The sequence below is a fragment of the Octopus bimaculoides genome, chromosome 3 (assembly GCF_046866305.1).
Source record: "Octopus bimaculoides isolate indiv1 chromosome 3, ASM4686630v1, whole genome shotgun sequence".
Lineage (NCBI taxonomy): Eukaryota > Metazoa > Mollusca > Cephalopoda > Octopoda > Octopodidae > Octopus > Octopus bimaculoides.
This window is the reverse complement of record NC_142930.1, coordinates 68,140,410-68,160,080: the sequence shown is the minus strand read 5'-3', so window position 1 is coordinate 68,160,080 and position 19,671 is coordinate 68,140,410. Positions and strand designations below refer to the sequence as shown.

Here is a 19,671-nt window from a genome sequence, read left to right as displayed (position 1 = left end):
CAAAATTTGTTTTCCGTATTGTTAAAATTAGATTTATCAGCATATGTAGCCTATCTGTTCAATATTAGCTTCGCCGACATCAATAAACCTTCTAGCTGACATCATGGCTAAGAGTTTCGACTGAACGAATAAGTGCAGAAGTAAGGATCTGAAGTCATCCAAAATTCCAGTATAAATGTTTATATTTACCTAATGCTAATTAGCTGTGAGTCAATATAAGTTTTTCTGGAATTTGTTCAATACAGCAGACGAAAGAGTTTTCGATCAGTGCAGAAGTACATGTGACAATATCTGAATGCAACAAAAACAGAAGAAAAAAACTGTCTGAAACCCAGCTTCCATACATTAACAACCAAGAATTGATAACTGATGAATGCATATGCGAAAAAAGGAAAAAGTCTTAAGATGATACTGGTGGTATCTTGTTGATAATGATGGGTTAGGTATTGTTGATGGTGTTCGTGAAAATAGTGGTTTTGCTACGGTGGTGTGGATATTGCCGCAGTATTGCTAAAATAGTGATGGCACTGTTGGAGGTGCTAATGATGGATGTTACTGGTGTTGCTTGTGTGATGTGACGTCGGTCGTAAAAATTGCAATGTTGCAAGTGATGATGGTATTACATAGTGTGACAATTTTTTTATTGTTTTTTTAATATTTTGTCTTTAGTCAATAAGTGTTATTTCCTATTTGCTTCTATCTAGAAACCATATGAAATGACTACTCATCCTTTAAAACTTTGCTTTTGTCACCTGAACATCAATGTTTTGTAACTAACCTATATTCCATTACATTTCAGACAGATTTAGTGATGGAGTTACTGAAGTAGAAATATCGTTACAGTAAATATTCTGCTTAATACCATAGATTTGATTGTCTATTACTTGACCGTAACCACTTGAGCATGTCCCTTAATGGCTGACAATATGTGAATCTCTGATCATAAGTTTTGTTTTAACGGATGCTAGAATAATATTTGTGGGAAATATGGTCACTTTTACTGTCAGGATGAGCCTGGTGCTAATAAAGATGTTTGTATATACGGTGTAAATGGGAGAATTGTACCGATGTTGAAGTATTTAGGACTTTGGATAGGTTTAAGGCTTTGGATATGACGTTATATATTTTCAAATTCAATTTTAATTATTCAAAATGTTTTCCATAATTGGTCAATGAAATACTCATATGATACGAGTTTTTATTTCTTTGTTTTGTTTTTAAACTGAACTCATTCCAGTTCAGAACAAACAAACTAAACCCGTATCGAATCATTGTAGAAGTTTCTACGCGGCCACAAGAAATAATACCGAAGTTGCCTTTTTACCCGCTTAAAAAAAATAAACTACACATTAAATGATGAAGCTCTAGATGCATTATGTCTCTCTCAAAAAATAAAGGAAGGGCCACTGTTAAAACGATTTTACTTATCATGGCTAATCTGGAGTTTATTAGCAACGTTAAACTGCACCTACTCAAATTACATCCTTATATACGGAGCTGAAGAATGGTAAATAATACATGAATGCGATTTATTTTATCTCTTGAAATATTTCTATTAATAAGAGACATTAACCTTTGCCTTTTAAGGTGCTTTGTAGTCAGGCTCTGTATACCGGAAGTCCGGTTACATATCCACTCAGCCATATCATGCAGTCAGCAGAATAGTGGCAGCATGAGATATCATTAAATATTTGATATAATTTACATTCTATTATATTTAATATAATTCACATCATCTACATTAATAATTCCCAAGAGAATCAATTCCACACACGAGCAATCTACCGAAACTGAGACATCCACAAGATTAGAGATTCCGAAACAGTGAATAACATTTTTATATAAATTAAAGCATCTACAGTTTTCTAAGATTTATAATTTAACCTCGTGGTATTTAAATTCAAAACTGAAAGGAGTTAGAACAAACGCTGGAAAGGCGTTTTGTCCAAGATTTTTATTATTCTGATCCGAGAAAAGAACTTGCCTGGATGGACTAAAACCAATTTTCGATTCACTCCTACATGACTGGCTTATCAAATTACTGGAGTTACGTCAGTTTGACGAAATCATGATGAACTTCGTGAATCAACAAAGAAGTGATAGACAGTTTTTACCGACACCAATCGTTCCAGCTTATAGTTATTGTAATCTTCAGCCTTACCGGAATATATACTGCCACATTCTAAATGAACAGTACTCTTGGTCTTCATCCTATCCTATACTTCTTACCGTTCATTTAGCTTTCAAAATTTTGAGACTACATGGAGAAAGGGAGGACCAGATTCACTTACCATCTCCTTTTCATCTAAACCTATATGCTGTGAACGGGCCCCTCCTTGAGAGTCTTCTCAGCCTTCTCAAGTAGTTCTTTAAGAATACTTTAAATTGAATAAGTGCAAGAAACTAAAGATGAAATAAGGTAAACCGACAATTTCAAACTCTAGAAAGGGTGATAGTAGTGGAGCTAGAAAATTATGCCTTCTACAGATATTTGAGCCAAGAAAGTAAAAGTGTATATGGAAACTATCCGAGTGACAATGAAAAATGAATATTGTGATAAAAAAAAACTATATTAAGACCGCATCTCCATAGCAAGAACACTAGACTATTCAATACATTTGCATTGACAGGATTGGTTCTATGATACGGGACTAGAGTCAGTAGGCTGTAATATGATAAATCTATGGTAATCACAAGTTATTTTAATATTATAAAGAAATGCGTTGAAAAGTAAAACAACACATCAATCTAACTGTTGAACAAAAACATAATAGCACAACTTTCGCACTTGACCCGGCGCTGAAACTGGACCAAAGAGACTAGCTATAGAAAAAAATAATATCTCATAAAAAGCTACACCTTTTCACGTTATCCAAGAATCTCTTCGGGTGTCTCGGTGCTTGCTTGCGCATCATTACACATGGTATTTTGCAATACACCTGGTGTAGTATTGGTCCTATTGGTTAACGAAAATTGTTCATTTCACAAATGGCGAAAGAGAGTGCGCTGCAACTAGACCAAATGTTTCCCAGATCAAAGAGCGGAAGTCTAGCGATAATAAATTAACCAAGTGCTGCCGATGTCAGCCACCACCATCCAACTTTTAGAGGACAGATTCAGCTCAGCCCTTTATGATCACGACTGATCACAATCTCTTCCGTTCATTATTTACATTATTTACATTTTACGGATATTTGCCCTCATCTTGTTTGTTGTTAACACAACGATTCGGATGACCCTCCAGCCTTCATTAAGTTTCTTGAGGAAATTTCGAACCTGGGTTCTCATTCCTCAGGTATTTTTCGATGTTGTTGTTATTATCATTATTATTATTATTATTATTATTATTATTATTATTATTATTATTATTATTATTATTATTATTATTCAGGTTACTGCCTGGAATCGAACTCGGAATCTTGGGGTTAGTAGCCCGCGCTCATAACCACTGCGCCATATGCCCGTGGGCATGTGGCGTATTGGTTTCTATTTATCTGGTGTTCCAGACAGAATTAGATTTCGAGTCCCTTAACCAGATCCTTGGTCCAGTGGTAGATGCCGACGTCCCGCATGGACTTGCTTCTCGAAACGCCAAGTCGCAATGCTACCATCTAGTCCTGGTTAATATGCGTTCAGTTACCGTCTGGCATTCGTTCAGTTAAGTGCCAGCAAACTGAACTAATTCCAATGTATCCGACACCAAGCGGCGAAGTCATCTGCTTATGCAGACTGCCCTCCTTCGTCCCAGTTCGAGCGGAATTACTTTCAACACCTAATGTTTTGCAGCAGGGAATCGATCACCAAAACGTACAAGACAAATGAACAAGAGCATCTTTAGCCGACTGAGTACACGATACGAAACGGTTCTGATAGAAGGTCGCTTAGTTTGACCACAGAATAGGTTGCCTCTGAATCTCGTAGCGAAAGCGGAGCTGAAATCAGTAACACTTAGGACAGCCGTCGTGTAATGATGGTCGACCCTGCCAAAGGCTTTGGTCTGATCTGAATTCATCAGCGCCCCATTGAAGCCAAATCTGTTCCAGACTCGTTTCACCATGAGGGGAGCGCTAAGAATATATCTGTCAGGAATATAACACACATCTTCGTGTGCTGCTATCGGCACTTTTGATATTTGCCTAATTTTTAACAACATTTAATAGCTATGAACTTAAAATTGTCAGGTATGTTACTACCTTTATTAGGGTCCTCGGCATCCTCACTATTTAGCTCACATAACTAAGACTACTCTCTGTAGACGAACAACGTAGAAGACGAACAACGATTCTACTATCGCTACCCAAATACTGATCCATTTTTGTAGAACAACGGCTCACAATTAAGTCAAATTCATCCAGATATATGGATTAGTAAAGTTGTTTTACGCTTCTTCCCCACACGGTACAGTGTTTCGGCTAATCTATACTGTTTTTTCTATTCTGGAGTCCCAAATGGCATACTCTTTAAAGCCACTCTGATTTTATTTTCGTTTTTATGCTCCTGTAGGTAACTGTTTTTCGGTGAATGTTGTGCTACAGAAGCACTAACATTCCAAGATTCTGAACGTTATAATGCTTCAATAAACTCACAATGTTTATTCTTGAGCTGAAGAGGATATTCAATCTAAATGGTGGATGGATCTTCTGTATGGGCTACAAATTACTGCATTTTTGTGGTGATTTACGATTTCATTTTTGTTGACAATAATGCTGGTGCTTTGTTCGTTTCTTAAAGGCACTGTGTTTTTATTCTTGTACACACACACACACACACACACACACACACACACACACACACACACACACACACACACACACACACACACACACCACATTCTATTCCTTTATCTTGTTTTTGTTTATGCGGTTTTTGCTACTGGCATGTGTGGGTTTGTATTCGATGTTGTTCCTCTCCGTAGCCGTTTTCTGCATCACTGCTTTGTTCCATCATAACGTTACTGGTGCTGACAGAGTTAACACATTCACATTGTTGTTATATTTCTCAGACGAAATCTTCAGAAAAAGTCACTTCTTCGCTTTAACAAGAGTGACTACAATCCAGACGACAATGTTAGAGTTACGCCACCACAGCTGTCATGATTACTTCCTCATCACCTTTTATCTTCAATTGTCAAATTGCTAACTGCAGGCTGCGGGGGAAAATCATGGTTTTTAACTCCTAATAGATGACAGTTTTTAAACCTACCTTTTCTCGAGAATGTCTTAAGCAATAATAGCAACAACTTCCGTCAGATAAATTTATGAAAGATTGTGTACATATATGGAGTGTCGGTGTTTACGATCTGAATAGCTCGAAGGTAATAATAATAATACTTTTGTTTTAAGAGGTGACGAGACAGTACAAGAATAAGCTACAAAATGTGTAGGCGAAGGTTACGAAGAAATCTGATGAATTAGAAAAAAGTTATACACTGCATACATTCGGGCTAGGCTGCCGGTTAGGAGGTACTTTCCTTCCACTCGTCTTAGAGGCCCTGTAGCGGATGATGCGAACTGCATTCCTTTCTGAGTAAAGGATTTTTAAAAAACGATGCACATCATGCACTGCTAACAAGATACGGAAAAGTTATGTTCTATGGTAACTGCAAAAGGACAAAAGCTTTTACTTGTTCCTGCTTTGTAATGCACTGTTTCTTTTATCTAGAGCAAACTAGAGCTAGTTGCTGTACCCTTTTAATGGAAATTGGGCCTATTACAAACATGGGTTAAATCTTTCGTTTGTTCGTGAGTAGTGGATCATACAAAATCTACCGCAGGAACTGAGCCATTATCCGAAAATACATGAAATTTAATAATGGATGGCAGTTGCTCCAGTGCTTTATATATAGAACTCAGTTCTAACAAGTTTTCAAAATCTACCAAAAGGCATCTTGTATACAAAATTTCATTCAAACTGTACTGCAGTTTTATTTGAAATTAGGTGTTTGCTGGTAGACATTCTCTGAATTCTTCTACAAGAATTTAGAGACTACCGTCTTGGAAAAGGAAACATTGGCCAATTTAACCCTGAATATACGAAAGCGATAGGATGACTATAGCAGGAACACCTTTGATCAGAGAGTTGCTCTAACGGTGCTGATTTGTGGCTAAATAACAGCTAAATAGTGAGTGTATCTCGGTGATTGTGCCACCTGTAAGAAGTAACAGCAAAATCAGTAATTTTTTACAATTACACCGCCTCACATTAAAGGTAAAATGTACGTCTTTCCTATGGCTTTTTTTTTAATGTGTTTTTGAGTGAATCTGACCATCAAAACCGTCGGAAATCACCCGTTCTCTAGGCAAAGCCACAGTCAATGTGAGTGTGTAATAGTAAAAATTTACAAAATTTTCTTAATCTCCTCTTTGTTGTCTTAAAATGGAAGAAAATGTGTACCCAGGATAATGTTGTCGGCATGCATTATTTTACCTTAAACAAAGACGTGGTGGTTCCGGCTAAACAATAAGAACTAAGGCAGCGAGCTGGCAGAAACGTTAGCATAGCAGGCGAAATGCTAAGTGGTATTTCGTCTGTCTTTACGTTCTAAGTTCAAATTCCGCCGAGGTCGACTTTGCCTTTCATTCTTTCGGGGTCGATAAATTAAGTACCATTTGCGTGCTGGAGTCGTTCTAATCGACTGGCCCCCTCTCTCAAAAATATCGGGCCTTGTGCCTAGAGTAGAAAAGAATAACGATTATAACTAAATTTTATCTGAAGTGTCTTCTAGACCTCCTTCCTTCATCATTATAAATTCACACATACACACACACACACACACACACACAATGCATAACATTCAATGTGATGTTCCGAAAAAATCATGTAATATAACTTCAGCTCCTGTTTACTCAATTCCTTAACTTTTTAATGTCTATATTAACCCACAGCAATCTCACTTAACTCCACAAACTTCATTTAAATCTAAAGGGACTCACCGCATGATATGAGGAGTACACTTTTTCTCCAGACATGAGAATATAAAAAAGAAAACGCCTGAAACTATTCATATTCTTTTGAAAGCCAAGAAACCAAGTAGACTGAAATCTTATTTAGAGTTAAAACATTATTTGTAACTAATCAACGAGTTACATATTGGATAATGTATGTCTGAAAACAGAAGAGGAGATGATCAGTAATAAGCAACTTTGAGAATTGACATGGGTTAAGCAACAACAAAAATAACAGTATGGGGAATGAACTCACGACCTATGAACCCAGTACTTTATTCACTCGGGTAATATGTATAATGTAAGTATTAAAGCAAACAATTGTGAAGAAGATTCGACCGATTGACTATTAATATATCCTTGCATTACAACATTTTACAATAAATTCAACATACTGAATAGGAACCGACTTTAGGTTTTCTTCCAGGATATCTATTATAATAGATACCACAGTCTGCCTCATCAACATATCGTTAAATCTGGATGTGAGTATGGAAAAAGTTAGAAGAGCAAAGATTATGTTTTATTTGTAACTGTTTCTTGCGAATAAATATCATAATAATCTGATTTGGAAATTAAAATAACATATTTTTAAAATGTAGATTTACAGAAACTATGCGGGTTAATAAGGAATTAAAAAGAATCAGACTTTTCTCGGTATCCGTTATATCGATGAAATAGAGAATAGACAGAGAACGAATGCTTTAGTCACTTCTGAACGGAATATAATGAAAAACGCTTATCAGTCAGTAAATCTAAATAATAAGATTATTTGATTGTTTACCTGTGTAAGAGCACCTCCATTTTCGTGAGTAACGAAAAATATTTCAAAATATAGAAATTCACTTTTGTTTAGATTCCTACGCGCGTCTTTGCTTTATTTAAAATGTAGCACGTTCCTAACTAAAAACGTCGTTCCTACACTCCCAACATAAACCACGGAAGAGAAACAAATTTCGTGTCTTTATTCCTTTATTTATTTGTTTATCTCTTTATTGACTTAAGAAATTTTATTTCGTTAATTATAATTTCTTACATTTAGGGTTCAGTGTCGGGTAAGGTAAAGAAAGGTATTGGGAAATATGTGAATTTTGATAATGAAAACTGCAGTCAAGTTATGCATTGAGCTGAAGAATAAAAAGTAATCATTAGCTACAGATAAAATTATATATAAAATTCAAACAATAGGAAAATGTGTGTTGTATAATATCATTGATTCATTTCCTACAAAAAGTATGGAGAAATCGCCCAGAGTGGTCTGGCTATCCTTGCAAGGACAAAACACCAATAACAACCCTTTGAATGGGATAACCAACTAAAGCTCTATTGCTATAAGAATGACAAAGTGTCCTACTAAGACCGTGCTTAGTTGCTATAACGCCATAAATACCTTCGTTATTTCAAATAGAGCCGAAATCAAATTGTTCTGTGGCCATTTAAAATAAAATAAAAAGAACTAATTTATTGAAATATATTATTAAAATGATTTAGCGAAAAATAATTTATTCAGCAACTACTCTGAATGTACTTTCTTTAAAATGACACCATGCGCAATATTCTACGTAATTGTCTTTAATATAGAAAGAAAAATAATGAACCTGACTCTTCTGTGTTTGGCGTCGAATTGTCTTTCAAAAGCGAAATTAGATTACGTATCCTGATATTTGAGAACAGATATCGTAGAAATAATTTAGAATTTCTGTACTGTTAACTTCGTTATTCGTGTGTCTTTCAATCAGCTAGTTGTTTTAGGATTGAATTTATATATAGGAATACAACACCTGAAGACAATCAGTGAAAGAACCAATGGAAATATAAATCAAAAATGCATGAAAAATAAAGCCAGGAAATTATAAATTATTTCAGACAAGAAAAATTAAAAGGTTAAACGGTTTCAAACTTCACCACTCTCCCAAGGCGCCATATACCTACGACGTTACTTAAGCTGCATCCCAAAGAAGACAAGGTTACTTCTACTCTGAGCACTTTATAAGTGCACTCAATGAGGCGGCGAGCTGGCAGAAACGTTAGCACGCCGGGCGAAATGCTTAGCGGTATTTCGTCTGCTGCTACGTTCTGAGTTCAAATTCCGCCGAGGTTGACTTTGCCTTTCATCCTTTCGGGGTCGATTAAATAAGTACCAGTTACGCACCGGGGTCGATATAATCGACTTAATCCGTTTGTCTGTCTTTGTTTGTCCCCTCTGTGTGTAGCCCCTTGTGGGTAGTAAAGAAATAGCACTCAATGAGACGTTGTAGTTTGCTAAACGCTTGAAAATTGTAGACTGCATCATCCAAAAGTAGCTATTAAAAGGTGAAGGTTTGTCAGTTAGTTAAACTGACAAACCTTCACATTACAACACACTTCAACCACGATCCCTCCGATGCATTGTATCCTCCTTCTGTTTCCTCTACTGCTACTACAACAGTTCTTAATCTTGTAAACTAAAAAGCTGTACACTTCTAAAATGAATTTGATTCATTTTGTTTTCCCATTGTCGTTTCTACTAGATTTCACTTAATCTCCAGAACTACATGTATCCATCTGGAACTCCCTATCTACAGTTTTCATATGGATATCAAGCAGCAGAAAATCAAACTGAAAATCAGTTGCATGAATCTTACAAGAATAGAGAGAGGTTGTAAAGCCATGAACACTTCTTTTCTATCTTCAAATATAACATCGATCTCTGGCGTGGACAAAGGCCATGCATCTCATAGTAAGATGCGGTCGATTAAATCAAACCCGGTACTTATTTCATTGACACTTATTTTATTGACAATGGAAAGGTGTAAGGTAAAGTCAACCTTAGATCAAGATCTGCTAGAAATAGCAGTCAAATCTCCCTAATATTACACCCTATTGTATTAAAAAAGGAAGGAGATACATTGATAATATAGGCTGAAGTACATTGTGCCAAGGAAAAATTACTAATACGTCTGTTCAGACATCATTATATTAGAAAATGTATAAACAGCATATTAAGTGAATAGTTTTGTGTGTGTGTGTGTGTGTGTGTGTGTGTGTGTGTGTGTGTGTGTGTGTGTGTGTGTGTGTGTGTGTGTGTGTGTGTGTGTGTGTGTGTGTGTGTGTGCGTGCGTGCGTGTGTGTAAATCAGTAATGAGAATATTTCTTTAAATGTTTCAAATCTATTTGGCCTGCATATTTCAATTCTCGGATTAAATAGATATCTTTATGATTACAGCCAGTATTCAATTAGATATTTCAATATTACAAAAATTCCCAAGCGCAACTAATTGCATTTCAATAGAAACATCAGAAAAATAATTTTATGATCTATCAAAAATCATCTAATTTAAAACCAGATAATTATTGAAATATAATGAAATATATGTATACAAGAATGTCTGGTTGGGGAGGAGAAACACCCATAGATGCCTGATGCATGAAAAATGTAATAGTAAGCTGGATAACTTATTCGATATAGTAAGTGAAAAAATGTTAATTACATGCTTAGAAATGAGAACTACTGCCTAAATACTAATTTTGGTCAAAAAAGGCAGAGGAGCATGATTTTAATTAATTAATTTTAATTACAATTAATTAAATATGGAACACTGAGAGGAGTAAATTTGATCTTTAGCAGTACTGTGGCAATTTCAGGTATGTTTCAATATATTTGACCTCATCAGTGAAGCTTAGACTAACAATTACTGCAACATCTATGAAGTTTCTTGTTGTTGTTTTCATCCACAGTACGTATGGTTCCACCTAATCACTGGTCAAAAACTTTCCACTCGTGATCAATCCATCTTTCTTCTTGGCAACATCATTACTTAATGTGTCCTGATTTTGAACACAATATGTGAGTTGAGGAAGATTTGACTGCTACATCTAGGAGGCCGTAGGACGACATAGAGGTTTAAATTTATATATGATAGTTTCTGATTTAGACACAAGGTCAGCTATTTTGAAGAGAATGGCTAGTCTATACAATTTACCCTAGGACTTGACATGTACTTTATTTATCGAATCCGGAGGGATGAAGAGCAAAATTGACTTCGTCGGGATATGTAAATCTATTAGGTCGTCAAGTATGAAATTTGTAGTAAGGTATATGGTAAACTTTGACAGCTGCTCATTTTGCGCCATTATTATATTGTGACAATCTTTATTTTTTGTTAGAAAGCTGACACGTCTATTTCTTTATTCTAACTCATTTTGTGCTTTATAAAGTATTCATAAATCGTTTTTTGCTATTTTTGTTTAGAGAGGGGTGAGTCGGAAATTCGTACAGTTTTGAAATATGAGTTCTTTCTTGGAAATACAGCATCACAGACAGCTCAGAATATTAATGGAGTATTTCATTCTAATGTTATTATACAGCAGACAATATCAAATTGACTTGCAAAATTTCTGTCTGGTAACTTTGACATCACAAATGAGCAACGCGGTCGACCAGAAACAAAGGTAGATAATAACGAACTGAAAGCCACCGTCGCGTCAGATCCATCTCAAAGTACCCGTAAATTATCGTTGTTGTTTGGTGTTAGTAAGCAAACAATATTGACTCACCTTGTTCAAATTGGTAAAGTGAAAAAGTTGGGTAAGTGGGTTCCACATGAACTCAATGAAAATCAGAAACAGCAACGTTTGGAAGCCTGCATTATGCTACTTCCTCGTCACAAAAATGAATCATTTTTTAATCAAATTGTAACATATGATGAGAAATGGATCCAGTACAACAACCGTAAGTGTTCAGTACAATGGTTGGACAGAGACGAGCCACCAAAACACAATCCAAAAACCAAAATTCATCAAAAGAAGCTAATGGTGTGTGTTTGGTGGTCTGGCGCAGGTGTGATCCATTATGATTTCATTAAACCTGGCTCATCAATCACGGCCGAAGTATACTGCAGCCAAGTGGACCAAATGATGCAGAAACTTACAAAAAACAGTCTAAATTAGTCAACAGATCCACTCCTATTTTATTGCAAGACAATGCCAGACCACACAGCGCAAAAATGATATTGGCGAAACTACAGGAGAGGCCTTCCAAGATTTTATTGACTCTAGATTGCCAGGCTTTTATATTTTCGGGCTGGACAAGCATCCTCTGAAATGGCAAAAGTGTATTGACAATATGGGTGCATACTTTGATGAATAAAACTATTCCTTGTATTTATAAAACAGCAAATTTTTTTTCTTTTCTACAAATTTCAGACGTGACGCTCGCTAATACCGTCTTTTACTTTTTTACAATTCCTCAGAATAACTTATGTGCTTTAATCCTTTTCATTTCCAGTTGGGGAAGGAAACCTTAAAGAGAATTTATAGAATGGATATGATGAGACAGGGAAAAGTTTAAAGACCTAATCTTTAGCTAAAGTGTACAGTCGACATCGGCAAATTTTGAAATCAGAACACAAAGGAACATATGCAAATGATTATTTCTAGTATAGGCACAATTTTTTGAGAGGGAACTAGTCGATTACATGGACCCCAGTATTTGACAGGTACTTTATTCTATCGACCCCGAAAGAAATGAGAGACAAAGTCGACCTTGGTGGCATTTGAACTCAACGTAAAACCGAAAGAAATACTGCTAAACATTTTGTCCGGCATGATAATAATTCTCGAAGCCTTAATGACAAGAATAATTCTTTTTACTATAGGCACAAGGCGTGAAATTTGGAGGGAGGGGTAAGTCGATTACATCGACCCCAGTACTCAACTGGTACTTAATTTATAACCCCGAAAGGATGAAAGGCAAAGTCGACCTCGGCAGAACTTGAACTTAGAACATCAGGACGAACGAAATACCACTTAATACATGCTGTGGAGGATATGGTTTTATTGAAACTGAAAGCTTGTCTCGTGACTCGAATTTCAGGATTCTGTGACACCACTGCGGGTCTGGATGTTGAATCCTGCCCTGCTGCCTGTTGTCTGGTTTCCTGGATCAGACATTCCAGTCAAAAGCCAAACATGGTTCTTCCTTTTTGCATTTCTAGTGTCTCAGCTATGGGTGGTTCAGCTCGCTGCCCATCATTATAGGAACAATAGAGGAGGACTAATGCTTCTTTTCTTGGACTTGGTAACTATAGACACAAAATTTTATGGCATGAGATCTGAAACTTTAAACTGGACGGCGATGCCGTTGACCCTGTGGGAGGTGCCTCCACCACTAAGAGTCTCTTCAAGGCGGTCAATATTGTTCCAAGTCACAGTTGTGAATACACCTGGGTAGATGTTTCTGGGCAGTGATATACCATCTTCCGAAACATCCAACTTCTGGACGTAAAGGGCTGTCTATCTCTTCAATCTGTGGGTAAGAAAGACTGTGTCCAAAGCGATTCAGTGTCCGTATCAATTCGATGTTTCATGTAAGAGACTTCAAAGCATATGGCAGAAGCATGTGCTTCGGTGACTTTGTTTTGACACAGGTAACAGCAAACACCAGGTCACTTCCAAAAGAAGTAGCAAGACGCTTGACCCTTTCTGTGGGATTTGTACACTGGCTTTTCCCAGTCAGCAAGGAATAGTGAAATTTGGTAACAGTGTCGGGAATGACATTTTGATCGGTGCTTGGTGGCCATGTTTGACTGAGATATTATTTCTTTATTTGTTGTCTTAGCTGCACTGCTGCATTGGCTAGAGAATCCTCAGACATAATTGCCTTTAATTCTCACAGCTCCTAATCCAGTCTGTGGTGTTTTTTGACAAGACTGTCTTAGTATACCAGGCGCTTGTTCTGGTCATTAGAGACGAAATGGAGTCTAATTTCTGCTAGATATATGAACGATGTTATATGTGATGCAGCAGTCATCACGCACAGAAGTACTTCAGTATGAGTATTGGTGAAACTTCATAAATCTGCAAAAAAAAAAAAAAAGAACAAAGCTACCGAGCTGAAAGAGCTATCACATTTTTTACACTTATAGTGACCCTATAAACATTTTAACACCATTTAGGTGTATTCACCCCCAGGTGGTACCGCTAGCTGACATGGCTCATGAATTAATTGATTTTAGTTCTATTCTAGCTTCAAATCCAAATCCGAAATCACCTTGTTGTACAAGAGAATTCAGGTTAACAAGCATACAGATTATATGACAAAGCTATAAAATCCAGTGTATTTTCAAAGTTCATCTGCATTCTTTCACAGATTTTTCAGATTTTATTTACGATGCGTTTCTTCATTTATTTTTTCGATTTTGAGACATTATTTCTATGATGGGTAAATCAATTATTGCGAAACTCAATCATTGCAGACACGCGTTAACAACATCATTAAACTGAACTAAACTAATAATAATATAGCTGTTGGGTATTTTGATAAATTTAACTATGAAAAATAACTCGAAGTATTTAATATTGACTATCAAGCAATCTGAATGTTTCTACTTTACATCATTAATTTAATTTATAGGATCCAAACTTGGTATTTTAAGAGATATGATGTACTTGATAATATTTAGATGGTCAGGCAGAATACCTTGTGGTATTTACTTACCTTTCTTTATATTTAGAGTTCAAATCCCGCCAAGATCAATGCATAGTCGATAAAATATGTACCGATCAGTTAATGGAAATCAATATAATTAATTATCCCTTCCCTCAAAAATGTGTGGCCTTGCGCCTCTGATAGAAAATATTATTATCAATATATAAGGGTCGTATATAGCAGAATCGGTAGAGCATTGGACAAAACACCTGGTGATATTTAGCTACTTTCTATTACGTTTTAATTTCCAGAACCAGATTGCTTTTCATCGAACTAGATCGATAATATAAGTACTATTTGTTGTTGCTTTGTCCCCAGGTCAAGCAAAACCCGTTATCAATAGCATTTCAGTTTTGGCCATGTTATATTTTCATGGCAGTGCTTCGTTTTTTTTTCTTGGGGGGGGGGGGGGGGGGTTCCTAAGAGTGAAACTACTTTAGTCAGCAAAATTCATCATAATAAAGTGAAAATAAAATAATGTTCAGCAGTACTCGACGGCATAACTACAGGGTTTTACCCCCCCAGACTTTGGGAGGTCATAACTTTCAGAAAAATGAATATTTTTTAATGAAATTTTCTATGCATATAGTATTTACTATGTAGAATCCGAAATTTACTATGTAGAATCCGGTGAACGTGTTTTAGAATGGGGGTGGAGGACAATTTTCGGAAATTCCAACAGAGTCCACTTAAATTCTTCTTAACTTCCAGGAAAATTAATATTTTTTCGTGAAATTTTCTACAAATATACCTTCATTTTTCTCTATTATGTGCGTATGTGCATCCGTAGATTTCTAGGCAGTGAAGAGAAGCCGTCATAAGAAAACTTTCGTTAAAAATAACATGCACACGATTTTTTTTCTCAATAAAAGTAAATTCCAAAGTAAACGTTTCTAGTAGAGAAGTAGAAGAGAACAGAAGCAGCGTATTACTTCATTACAAATCTACGGATGCACATACGCACATAATAGAGAAAAATGAAACAATTATGGACGACTTGCTCCGAAACACCACCGAGTGGGGAACGCTTCTCAAAAATAACCTGCAGTTGTTTCCTTCAAAATTCCTACAAGCTCGAAATGTACATACATCAAGGTATATTTTTGTATATTCGGATTCTACATAGTAAATACTATATGCATAGAAAATTTCATTAAAAAATATTCATTTTTCTGAAAGTTATGACCTCCCAAAGTCTGTGGGGTAAAACCCTGTAGTTATGCCGTACTCGACTAAATTCAGCAATGAGATGAATGTTTTTCTTAAAAATGTTTATCTTTGAAATGAAACTGAAAGTTTGGTTCGCTGGAAAGAATTATGTCGTACAGGATATTTGTATTAATACGATGAACATTGAACGTATCATTAACTTTCATGCATCGTTGGGACAAATACATAATTCAGCGGTTTGCAGTAAAGGGTCAATATGTTTGGTTAATTACCACACATGTTCAGATGCAAAAGCATGGAGGTGTTGTGGATGCAGGTATTATCAAAGTATTGGACAAATGTTTTTCTTTTGGTCCCATATCCTATTGTCTCGCCACGTAAAGTTTACTTATTGATGGGCAGCTGCTGACGGCAAACAAGTTTTGGACTAGTTTTGGACCTAGTCGGTGTCCGTCGAGGAACTATAACCAACTGGTATAACTATTTCATAGATGCGTATTATAAGGTGTATCGGCAATCCTGCAGAGTGAACCCAAACACCACTCCATTTGTTATTGTCCTTTGTTTAATGTAAATCATTCGATTATATAATTACATGTTTAATTTTTAAACGCATCTTTATGTTGAAATCATACCGTGTATCTGACCCCAAATCAGATTGTGCTGTCCCCATCTATGTTGGCCCCTAGTGGGCAATAAAGAATCATTTTTTCTATAACCCTTTTTCTTTTACAACCTTTCCTTGTTTACAATTTAATGACCCATTTTTAGTGTACATGTACCTAATTTTAGGGCAGAGTGGTTTGTTTCTGCCCCCTAATTTTAGGGCAGAGTATTTTGGTTCTGGTTCTTAATCTTAGGGCAGAGTAATTTAGTTCTGGATGCGTAATTTAGTTCACATGCGTGACTACTTTATATAGCAATACCGTACAATAAACGAATGGTATAAGCATTCGGGTTTATTTACTTATTGACATTTCGAAGTATATTATTTTGTTGATGCTATCATTGTTATTGCCGTTATGACCGCAGCTAACTAGCAGTTCATCTAAACGTTGCATAAAAGTTGATATTTAAATAGGAGATGAAGACAAACTTTACATCTATCATCCCCTTTATACCCAGTATCCGTATAAATTCCGCCCCCAGAGATCAGAATCGTTCACTTTGAGAAGAATTGATCTAGAATAATTCATGTCCTCTTTCATTGTCTTTAATGTAACAGAGTAAATGAGAGCGAGAGAGGGGGGAGGGAGGGAGAGAGGGGGGAGAGAGATAGGGGGGAGAGAGAGAGGGGGAGAGGGAGAGAGTGAGATAGAGAGATAGAGAGAGAGAGACGGGGTCGGTATAGAGCCAGTCTAGATTCATTACATTGTATAACTGGATAGAGCAGAGTTCAGATCAGAATCGAATTAATCTTCCAAATCTAAGGGTTACTTAAAAGATTGCCAATATTGAAGAGCGAGGTGTATTTAATCAATTTGTGTGTGTGAATAAATATCAATTTAGAAAATATTGAAATAGCTTAACTATTAATACACAACAGGTTCAGTATTCTCCCGAAAATAGGAGTCTTGTCCGAAGGAAGAAATGCTTCATAACCGCATCGAAGAGCTGGGATAGATTCATTACAGTAACACACTTTATGGAAAATAAGAAAGCAATGTGTGAGGGCGCGCGCTTGAGAATATTTTCTAGTGATATTTTGCAAGGACTGTTTCCTCTCCTTTTCTTAACAGCATATGACATTTTAAAAGAAATTTCAAATCGCTGATGACTAATTTATCTCTGATTAATTGTATGAGGGAGGGTAAGCACGAGATATTAGCTGTAGACTCTCACTGCTCAAATTGAAGCGATTGAAACAGGGAAAAGATTGCTGAGTACTGAGTGAAAACAATTCTGCTTCCTTCTGTCAGCCTCTTAAATTGAACATTTTAATGGACAGATATCATCTTAGAACAGAAATAAGCTTCCAACAAACGAAATACACGATCCATTTCCGACTGCCGTGTAGAAATAATTTACTGAACTTTTGTGTGTGTGTATGTGTGCGTGTGCGTGTGTGTGTTTGTGTGTGTTGTGTTAGACATCTGAGTACCTGATTATTATTTTTTCTAATATATAATTCCTGTACATCACCTCCAAACTTTCCAATATATATGTGTGTGTGTGTGTGTGTGTGTGTGTGTGTGTGTGTGTGTGTGTATACGTGAAGTATATTTGCCACTTAAATGTGGTTAACCACTAAGAGTGGATGCTACTGTAGCTTGTAGCCCCAGAACACCTCCTCCAGCTGGCTATTGACACCCTTTCTGTGCCCTATCAGTATTTGCAAAGGGAAGCCATCCTTCCTATCGTCGACCTGACGTGATACGCACAGACCCGGGTTTCTGGGTATGTACCCGTCGTCAGCGCACGACAATCACCGGTCTTCGATGCGAAGGGATCCCAATGCAAATACATATATCCTTTTTCCAGTGACGACAACGTGAAGTATATTTGCCACTTATCTTTTAAAAGCTACTGAAATGTTAAGAATTTTTTTCCGTTCTGGCTTTTTTCTCTTCCCAGCATTGTATTCCATTTTAATATTATTTGCTGTAGTTGTTTATCTCTTGGTCGATTTCTTATCAAGTAGATCTTTGATGAAAGGCGTTCCAACGGTCATTTTTTGGAAGAATGTATGTTTACACCTTATCCTTGGTTAATGCGATAAAATCTTATTATTATTCGAGCGAGATTTCGCAACTATTGCTAGTAGAGACTTCCTCATTGGCTCGTTTATTCCATACAGCTACACACTATCGGAACCATAGCTAACAAAATTTATCGGAGGTTTTGTAATTGGACACTATACATTTTGTTAAACGACGAAGTACTTCCTGAAAGAATATGTTTTGTGATTAGTATATTTACAGTTACTATCACTATTTCTTTCCAAAAAAGTTGGTTAAAGAGCTAAACATAAAAATTCAACTCGGCAATGTAAGCTTTCTCCTCGTAAAGTTGCGACTAAAAGTGTCGCAACTTTCTGATCTAGTAAACAAAGATCTTTTCCTTTTGGCCGGCACATAGAAAAATAAATTTTTGTAACTAAACACTTTCAAATTTCGTATACTGTTAGAATGTATCATTTAAAACATCATTTACTCTTGGCGTTTTTAAGAAAATTCTTTATTTTCGAAGTTATTTCGTGTTAAAGTTGTCGTATTTCGATAATTTCAACCAATCAATGACATCTATTGAGGTGAAAACAATTACTGCTGTGGTTTGTCAACAAGACGTTCTAGTGGTGTAAATTTACTTTGTCACTGTTATTTATGACATCGTTCGTGCGTTTGTACTGGTTTCGGTTTTAGGGTTTTAGGGTTAGGGTTAGGGTTCGGGTTTTAGACTTAGGGTTAGGGTTTCAGGGTCAGGCCGGCCAAAAGGCAAAGATCCATAAACAGTTATGTCTTTTATCTTTTACTTGGGTCAGTGATTGAACTGCGGCCATGCTGAAAGCACTACCATGCAGAGTTTTAATCAAACAAATCGACTCCGTTCTTATTTTTATAAAGTGGGCTACTTATTCTATCGGACTCTTTTGCTGAAGCGCTAAGTCACGGAGACGTAAAGAAACCAACACTGGTTGTCAAGTAGGAGGGGCAAGTAAAGACACAAAGATACACACACCTGTGTGTGTGTGTGTGTGTGTGTATGAAAGGCTTCCACGCAGCTTCCGTTTATTAGATTCACTCACAAAGCATTGTTCGGATCGGGAGTATAGTAGAGGACATTTGCCCAAGATACTACACTATTGGACTGAACCTGAAACCACGTTCTCGCAAAACGAGCTTCTAAATCACACAGCTATGCCTGCACCTCTCTCCATCATGTAAACTGAATTTCCTTTTCATTTCTCTGGACCACTTCATTTCCAGAAAAGGTAGTAAAAATATAAAAGATGTAATACACTCGATACTAGCCAATCAGTTTTTGCCATTAGTTTCTATCTGTGGTTAGGTCTCTAGCTTCTTTAAAAGTAATGTAGAACGAGCTAGATCATCATTGACTGATAACGTTTATGTGTTCTATATTTCTAGG

At 36.4% G+C, this 19,671-nt stretch overlaps 1 protein-coding gene across 5 annotated transcripts in view; it reads right to left on the bottom strand.

Moving 5' to 3' along the window:
- Positions 1-19,671, bottom strand: part of LOC106882638 (uncharacterized) — a 185,713-nt gene that overhangs the window by 115,197 nt on the left and 50,845 nt on the right. The window contains exons 1-2 of one of the 5 annotated variants that reach the window (XM_052966363.2): positions 7,729-7,877; positions 190-291 (exon numbers count right to left, since the gene is read on the bottom strand). The exons of 2 other annotated variants lie outside the window; for them this stretch is intronic. The gene's annotated coding sequence lies outside the window, so the exon portion shown is untranslated. Of the gene's footprint in view, positions 1-189; positions 292-7,728; positions 7,878-19,671 lie in introns of those variants that run through there. 2 more of the 5 variants (XM_052966364.2, XM_052966365.2) reach the window with 2 other exon arrangements.